This window comes from Rhinoderma darwinii, chromosome 10 (assembly GCF_050947455.1).
Source record: "Rhinoderma darwinii isolate aRhiDar2 chromosome 10, aRhiDar2.hap1, whole genome shotgun sequence".
Classification (NCBI taxonomy): Eukaryota; Metazoa; Chordata; class Amphibia; order Anura; family Rhinodermatidae; genus Rhinoderma; species Rhinoderma darwinii.
In genome coordinates, this window is record NC_134696.1 from 45,623,147 (window position 1) to 45,632,640 (window position 9,494).

The window sequence follows — 9,494 nt, forward strand, 5'->3', positions numbered from 1 at the left end:
TGTTAGAGGGGCTATTGAGGGACTATATATAGGATTATGTGACAAAAAATTCTATTATAAGCGACAGCCAGCACGGTTTAAGGACAGAAGTTGTCAAACCAACCTGATTTGTTTTTATGAAGGCATTTGACACTGTCCCACATAGACGTCTAATGGGTAAATTAAGGACTATAGGTTTAGAAAGTATTGTTTGTAATTGGATTGAGAATTGGCTTAAGGACCGTATCCAGAGAGTTGTGGTCAATGATTCCTACTCTGAATGGTCCCCGGTTATAAGTGGTGTACCCCAGGGTTCAGTGCTGGGACCACTATTATTCAACTTATTTATTAATGATATAGAGGATGGGATTAATAGCACTATTTCTATTTTTGCAGATGACACCAAACGATGTCATATTGTTCAGTTTATGAAGATGTTCGTGAATTGCAAGCTGATTTGGACACACTGTTTGGGCATTCACTTGGCAAAGGAGGTTTAATATAGATAAATGTAAAGTTATGCATCTGGGTACCAACAACCTGCATGCATCATATGTCCTAGCGGGAGCTATACTGGGGGAGTCACTTGTTGAGAAGGATCTGGGTGTACTTGTAAATCATAAACTAAATAACAGCATGCAATGACAATCAGCTGTTTCAAAGGCCAGCAAGATATTGTCGTGTAATAAAAGAGGCATGGACTCGCAGAACACTAATATAATATTACCACTTTACAAAGCATTAGTGAGGCCTCATCTAGAATATGCAGTTCAGTTCTGGGCTCCAGTTCATAGAAAGGATGCCCTGGAGTTGAAAAAAATACAAAGAAGAGCAATGAAGCTAATAAGGGGCATGGAGAATCTAAGTTATGAGGAAAGACTAAAATAATTAAACCTATTTAGCCTTGAAGAGGGACGAGTAAGGGGGGACATGATTAACTTATATAAATATATTAATGGCACATACAAAAAATATGGTGAAATCCTGTTCCATGTAAAACCCCCTCAAAAAACAAGGGGGCACTCCCTCCGTCTGGAGAAAAGAGGGTTCAACCTGCAGAGGTGACAAGTCTTCTTTACTGTGAGTCTATGGAATAGTCTACCGCAGGAGCTGGTCACAGCAGGGACAGCAGATGGCTTTAAAAAAGGGTTTGATAATTTCCTAGAATAGAAAAAATATCAGCTCGTATGTGTGTGTAGAATCTGTTTCATCCCTTCCCTTTTTCACATCCCTTGGTTGAACCTGATGGACATTTCTTTCTTCGACCGTACTAACTATGTAACTATATGCATAAGGACATTGAATGATAATCCTTTGGGACCCCATCTGTGATCTTCAGCCCCAGTAAAGTTCCCATGGGACAGATACGATGTGGATTTTTTGCAATGGAAAATCCACAGCGAAAGTTGATAAAACTGCACGTAAATCAGTCACAGAAATCTGCAGCAAATGGTGCTTTTTTTCTGTGCATATTGCTTCTTAAAATTTTTTATAAAAATAGATTTTGAAGAAACACAATGCAGCTGCAGAAAACATTTGCTGACTTTCCTCGGCGGTTTAACCTGTGGGTTTATTGTGATGCATTCATTGTATTTGTTGTGGATTTTAAATGCGGAATCGCTGTGTAATTGCTTTAACCTTTCATGCCGACAATCTGTATATACACGTCCTTTTCGCACATACCCCGTGCTGCCAGGACATGTATATACAGATCTCTGTTCCAGCCGGCGTAGCACTGTGATAAGCCCTCGGACGCCAGCTGTGTCAGTGTCCACGGCTCCCCAGCAACCTGTTCTCCGACAGCCTACTGATTTAGACTACTCCAAGTAAAGCCTGCAGCAACCGCAGACCCGTAGACCACGCCAATCGATTTCAGCCTCCAAGAAACCCAAAGAGAGACCTCCTGGTCAGATTGCAGATTTGTGCTCTGCCCAAAACACTTAAGAATGCCCCAAGATCCAAACCGAGGGGCACGAAACAGAAAATGAGTGCAGAAGCAAATCAAGACGATCATATCCAGCAAAACAATCAGAGCGCCAGCACCCGATACAACAGACCTCTTCCTCCAAAAGACCCAACTCCCACTGGCCGTTGTAACTGCTCCATTCCGAAAAGAATGCGGAGAAAACCTGTGAGTGCCGAAGCCTTTTTAAAAACAGATGAGAACTGAAAACGCGTCAGCGGTTTGTCGCGAACGTGTGACAAAAATTAATTGCCGCAATCATGCCAAAGTATGCGGAAACAGAAGCGACAGGGCACGCCGTACCTGGAACCAGGCACAAAGAAACCCAGCAACCCTTACCAAAAACGACGAATACAAAAACAAACCCACATAATAGATAATACTATATCTTCAGAAAAAAGGCCCCCAGGGCGAGACGCACTCATTCAAATAAGTTCAGAAATACGAAGGACACAGAAGAAGGTCAAAACAAAAGCCACTGTAACTTCAAAAGGAGCAGAGCATATGACCGGCAATGCAGCTGTAAATTTTAACAAAATGTAAAACGAAACTGGGCACCGAGATTAATGGAAAAAAGTTAGAGGTCCAGCACACGATATGATGTGAAAAAATACAAAACTAGCTATGATTAAGAACTGAAAAGTTCGACACACGTAGGCCGTCTCTCCCGGGATTTTTTAATTTCTTGTTTTCATTTTGACTTAAATAAACAGTTTTGTATTTTTTCACATCATATTGTGTGCTGGACCTCTAACTTTTTTCCTTCGATTTCTACCTACTCCCGACGTAGCTCTGTTGCCCGTGCACTGAATATTCATGGAATGTGGTGGTGAGCGGACCAATTACACTCTTCTTCCAAAATCTTAAGACCTGCAAAATAAAGAAGATCTTCGTAACATCAGACCAACCCCTCAGTTTAAAGAAAAAGGCTATACTGGCGAGATGATGTTGAGCTACAAGGCAAGACACGCCACGATCGAGCGCGCGCGTCAAATATTCCAGAATAATAGTAATACGGGGTTGTTCTTCTGGGGCTACTACTCTCTTTCTCTCCTGCCAACCCCAGCCACTTATTCCACGCATTACCATTAGCCCAGGTAGATGGGGCAAGACTGGACCTCATGAAGGGGACCAACTGAGATCTAGCCTCTTCCACACCGAATACATGCATTGGGTCTCTTCCAGATCTGCCTGTGGGAAAGGGGAACGAAAAGCCTGCTAATTGAACAAAGAGAGAGAATCCGCGAGCTTATTATGTATGTGGCGAGCTCAGAACTGAATGTTACATTGGAGGCAACGCAACACAAGACGTTGAAGCACGAACACTACAGGCTCTGAGGAGGAAGTGAGAGGATTGATGGCATGCACAACACTTGAATTATCAGACCAAAAAAGAACCGAACGATTAGCCATTCTATCACACCACAATTCAACCGCAACAACTATCGGAAAAAGCTCAAGAAGGGTTAAATTATCATACCAATGTCAAGAACGCCAAGATTTGGGCCAGGGACCAGCACTCCACGACTAGCCAAGCAAAGCTCCAAACCCAGCAACATTCATAAACAGTTCAACGTCATGGTTGGAAACCGTGGGACTCCTCCAAGTGCACCCATTGTAATCTACCAAAAAGGTATGCTAAACACGCAAATCACATGTAATAGCCGACGGTATTTGACCCATAGTCATAACCCTACAGGCAAAGACCAACAAACCTAGCAAGGATGGAACCTGTCACAACTGCAACTTAATAGAAGATAGAGCAAAATCCAAGACAGACCGTAAGTTATCTATCTTGTCTACAGAAAGATGAAAAACCATAGCCACGGAAACAATTTCGATACCTAAAAAAAGAAAGCACAGTAGCAGGGCCACCAAATAAAAATGAATCCAAATAATGAGTCACGGCATTTACAAGAGGTCTCCTCTTGCAACAACCATTCAAAAAAAGAGATGGATACTTTGATTTCTTGTTTTTTCTTTTCTTTATTTAGAACAACCCGTCGGCAAACACTTAGGCTGGGTTCACACGAGCACGTTAACGTCCGTAATGGACGGACGTATTTCGGCCGGAAGTCCCGGACCGAACTCAGTGCAGGGAGCCGGGCTCCTAGCATCATAGTTATGTACGACGCTAGGAGTCCCTGCCTCGCTGCAGGACAACTGTCCCGTACTGTAATCATGTTTTACGTACGGGACAGTAGTTCCACGGAGAGGCAGGGAGTCCTAGCGTCGTACATAACTACGATGCTAGGAGCCCGGCTCCCTGCACTGATTTCGGTCCGGGACTTCCGGCCGAAATACGTCCGTCCATTACGGACGTTAATGTGCTCGTGTGAACCCAGCCTTATAATAATACTGACCATCCAGCTGACAACCGCAACGTATGCAACTTTTAAAGCCAAAACCAGGTGTGGATTTTAAATGGAGAGTAAGTATAAATGACAGATACAACTTCTCTTTTTTGAATCCATGAGAAACCTGAACAAAACCTAACCAAAACATTCACCCTTATGCAAACAGTCCCTTTTAATGAAATCATACAACAATGTAGCATTTCTGCAGCGCCATCTGGTGGTCATGGCTATTTAAATAGAACTGTGCTTGAAGTGGCCACAGAAATACTGTATGCAAACTATATTATACCTCAATAAGTCAGGGCATGGAATTCACAGAACCCATACGATAACCCACCAATCTTGAAATATATAATATTACAGGATGGGACATTGATCCAGGGACTTGTTCTGATTGCCATAATGGGGTCAGGGAGGAATTTTACCCCTAAGGGTATGTGCACACACACTAATTACGTCCGTAATTGACGGACGTATTTCGGTCGCAAGTCCCGGACCGAACACAGTGCAAGGAGCCGGGCTCCTAGCATCATACTTATGTACGACGCTAGAAGTCCCTGCCTTGCTGCAGGACAACTGTCCCGTAGTATAATCATGTTTACAGTACGGGACAGTTGTCCTGCAGCGAGGCAGGGACTTCTAGCATCGTACATAAGTATGATGCTAGGAGCCCGGCTCCTGGCACTGTGTTCGGTCCGGGACTTGCGGCCGAAATACGTCCGTCAATTACGGACGTAATTAGTGTGTGTGCACATACATACCCTAATAAGGCAATAGGCATCAAACTCATGGGGGTTTTGCCTTCCTCTGGATCGGTAGGATTATAGGTTGGACTTGATGGACCTGTGTCTCTTTTTTTTTTCTTTTTTTTAGACCTTATCAAATAAGTGACTATCACACTCAAGTTACATAAAGTATAGACAGCATACAGTATAATGAGACACTGACACTCTCAAATTTAAAACTGATAATATACTGTAAGGGGCAGCTCGAGTCTGCAGCTCTTGTGAGACAGAATACAGAGCTGCCCTATAAGGCCAGGTTCACACGTAGCGTAAATGCTGCGTAATTTGAGCAATGGAATTCTCTGCAGAAAATCCGCAGCATTTACAGTAGCGGCAAAGTGGGTGAGATTTCGAAAATCTCATGACCATGCTGCAGAAACGTAAAGTTGCGGGTTTTCCCAGTTGAATTCAATGGGGATGCAGAACCTGCAACAGAAAGCCAAGGATTTCAACTTTTGCGGCGGAATCGCTGTGATTCAGACGCAAAAAAATCGCAACTCGGGGAAAAAAAAACCATGCTTACCCAGAACGCTGTTTACCTCGTAATCTCGCAAGATTTCGGATCCGTTGCTGGAATCTCACAGAAAAGATTCAGAAGTGTCAGGATTCTGAGTACACATGACGTCCAGGCTGGATGGTCATGTGTATTCATTATCAGGACACTAGTAATGTTAGGGCTTGTGTATGAGGCTGCACATAGCGATATAACTATATCGCTAGTGCAGTGTAAATGAATGGAGAGGAGTGCATGATGCCGATTGGTCAGCGTCATACACTCCTCTGTACAACGCCCACTTGGTCGAAAGTAAAAGTACGCCCACTTGGGAATTAAGAAAGCTCATTAGCATAAACTAAAATCGCTCCTAACTTTGTGAATAAAGATTTTTTTAAATAAAAAGCATTACTGTCACCTACATTATAGCGCCCATCTCCTTATGTAGGAGATAGGCCACTTATAATGTGGTGACAGAGTCTCTTTAAATGGGCAGGTGAACACCAGTTCCCAACAGAAGGCAGATAAACCACAAATGCTATATAGGGGGAAAGTGCTCAGGTACAATATGCTAGTGATATCCACTCCTGCTAGTCTTGAGCACAGTGGCTTCTCCGTGTTATCACTGCACACAACCAAAGCTGCAAACAATGTGTCGGTCTCATGGCGGAGCGTATCTCGCCGGATCACAGCCGATTAGTCACGCGCATACTATTATATGACTGGCTGCCCTGCACGCCACACCAGACAATGGCACACTATTGTCCCCCAGCATTACGAGACATGGCTGCCTCCTGAAAAAAGTATACATGATAAACATGAGGTATCAGTAGATATTTTGGCCAAAATGATGTATTATGTGTGTCTGCTCAGAAAATGTATCAGTATAAGTTATTCCATTCCAAAGTGAATTGTCTGGTATAATTTCTGTTTTGGGGACATTGTCGCTGTTATAGGGCACTATAGCACACTCTGTAAGGCCAAGATCACACACACCGTTTTGGCGTAGTTTTTGTGCCAGTTTTTAACTTCGTTTTTTTTTTAGCCAAAGCCAGTTGTGGATGAAAAAGGAAGGAAAGATATAAAGACAAGACTGAGGCTTCTTCTTTCTTTTGAGTACACAGTCTGGGTTTGGCTAAAAAAAACTAAACCAAAAACTTCCACAAAAACTACATTGAAAATGTATGTGTAATCCTGGCCTTATAGGGAACAGGTGATAGCAGTTATAAGGGCATTATAGCTGGCTTATTTTATAGGGGCACTGTGGATGGCACTGCCTTGGTGTCTTTAAAGTGGTTGTCCACCGTATAGATCATCAGTATATCATCGGTGCGAGTCCGATACCCGGACACCTGCACCGTTAAGCCATTCTGGCTGGCTCTGAGCACTGGATGTACATCGCCCATTATGCGATGCAAGGAGCTGGAAGCAGTTGGCTCCATACACAGCATAGCGGCTATTCTGCCGAACTGCAGCTTTGCTCCTATTCACTGCTATTCAGTGGCTGGAGCCAACTTCTTCCGGCATGTACGTCCGCTACTCGGAGGCAGCCAGAGCAGCTTAACGGTGCGAGGTCCGGGTGTCGGTCCCCCACAGATCATGTACCGATGACCTATCCAGTGGATAGGTTATCAGTTGTCCAGTAGTGGACAACCCCATTAAGCAGTACTCAATATGGTTTTAGGATAGGTGCACTGGGAATTTGATGAAGAGATTTAAACAGAGCAGAACTTTGCATTTTCCTGTCCCTCTAAATGAGCATTCCAACTCTGAAATAAGATCATAAACAATATACATTTCATGGACTTGGCTGTCACCAGCCTTAAAGAGGTTATGCGGGGACTAAAAATTTATTAGCAATGTACTCACTGCAGTATGTGAGGACACTGGCTAATATACATTCCAGTCCCCCGTTGCGCTGATTGAGATTTTAATAGATTTTTACATTTTTAGCCTTCTTTGATGATGATACGGCTCTTCGTCATGTGACCGGGCCCCGCTGTAATCTCTGTACTACTGCTTGTACATGGAGTACAGCAGGGCCTGTCACATGATGAAGAGTCGTGTTGTCATGTAGGAAGACTGTGCAGCTAGACTTCCAGTCCCGCGCCAGCACTGCAAAAATCTATTAAAATCTCATAATCAGCACGAAGGGTTTACTGGAATGTGCAGTTAGGTCCAGAATTATTTGGACAGTGACACGAGTTTTTCCAGGCACTAAACTGAATTAGGAAAGTGCCAGGGACTGCAAGGGAATGGAGCAGAAAAGGTTAAAATAATATTATAAAATGCCATGGGCCCGGATTGGATACAGGGAGTTAAGAGGGGAGTGGTTTGGGTAATAAAAGGAAGGGTTCATGGGCAGGTCGCCCTCTTACCTTCTGCTGCAGCGAGAGGAACATCCTTCTGTTGCGGTGTGAAGATCTTGAGGCAACATTTTCTTCCTCCTTCTTCGTTTCTCTGCTGTGGAGATGGCTGATGACTTGCTGCGGATGGTAGCTCAGCGGGTGGCCGTGCATGGGACTGCCTGGCTGGAGACACTATTGGCGGAACAAGACAGGGGAGTGACTGCACCGGCCCAGGAACAGCGACAAGCGACTAATAGAGGTAGGCCGCAATGCATTATGCGTCCCCCTTCTCGCCTGAGCCCAAGTCCCGGTCCCGCTTCCCATCGCCCTGCCCCTACTGCTTCCTATGGTGTTGGTGCTGCGGAGGCTGCACCCCCAGCCAACGCCAATAGGCAAGCAGGCCAGACATGTCCGTCCTTGGATATGTCAGCGGGGGATGTGGTACCTCCCTCCCCCGCCCTGCACGGTCCCCGGCCGTACCGCCACACAGGAGGCCGAGGTGTGCTCAAAAAGTAGCGCCCGGCCAAAAAACTGCCCCTGTACCCGCCGCTGCGGAGCGGGCGTTGAGGGGTGAAAGCTTACCTCAGTCTCTGGTGCCGGGCGGAGTGGGCGGTGTCGAGGCGGCTGACATGGCGGCAATGGTCGCTTACCATACAGCCTATACACAGGAGCTGGGGATGACGGACGGCGTGGTCGGCTCCTCCCACTGCAGAGACCAGCGCTGCTGTAGCCGTTAGGGAGACAGGAGTGGCTGGCGACATTAGAAGAAACAGACATGGGTCCAGGAGTGGCGGTGCATCACGTGGGGCAGGTGAGCTGGCTGAAAAAACTGGGGTGTCGGTGGAGCAGCGAGCAGTTATGGTAGGGGATTTGCCTCTCTGCGCCCTTTCCTAAGGTTTGAGTTTAGACAGAAATGGTTTGAGAGTTGTCGGCCCCAGGGATGACTATTCTGTTGGTGGCATCTCCTCTGCTCTGTCCCTTTTTTCTTCCACAGGTCCAGCGGAGGAGTCTGCAAGAAGAGTGAGGAAACGTCGCTCGAGGAAGCACCGTCGTCATGGTCGTCGCAGATGTCCAGTATCTCCTTCATAGTCTCCTAGTGATATTCCCTCATCTTCTACATCCTCTTCTTTATGGTCCCCGCGGGAGTCGCCTAGAGATGTGTCAAGGAGGCGGAGACATGGTCGTCGTCGAGAGGCACATGACTTACCTATTGAGCAAGTTCCACTGTCCCAGACTGCATTCACAGCTTGCGCCCCGGGTGCGAGCCAGTCTTCGGTTCCAGCCACGGCTTTAGCTGAAGGAATCGCCTCTATAGACACGATGACCTCTGCTCCGGGTGAGTCTACATGCGACAATGCATGGCTTACCAATACTGTTTTGTCGAGTAAAGATTTAGTAACTGTTTTGAAAGCCGTAGTGGCTGGTTTGAACGTGAATGAGGGAGCGTCTGCTGCCTCTGTTCCGCCAGGGTGGCCAAGCCCCCGTCTAAGAAGGAGAAAGATACATCTAGTTTAAAATTTAGAGATTGATTGTTTTGTGGTGTTGCCCCTCTTGGGACTCACTTGGCAT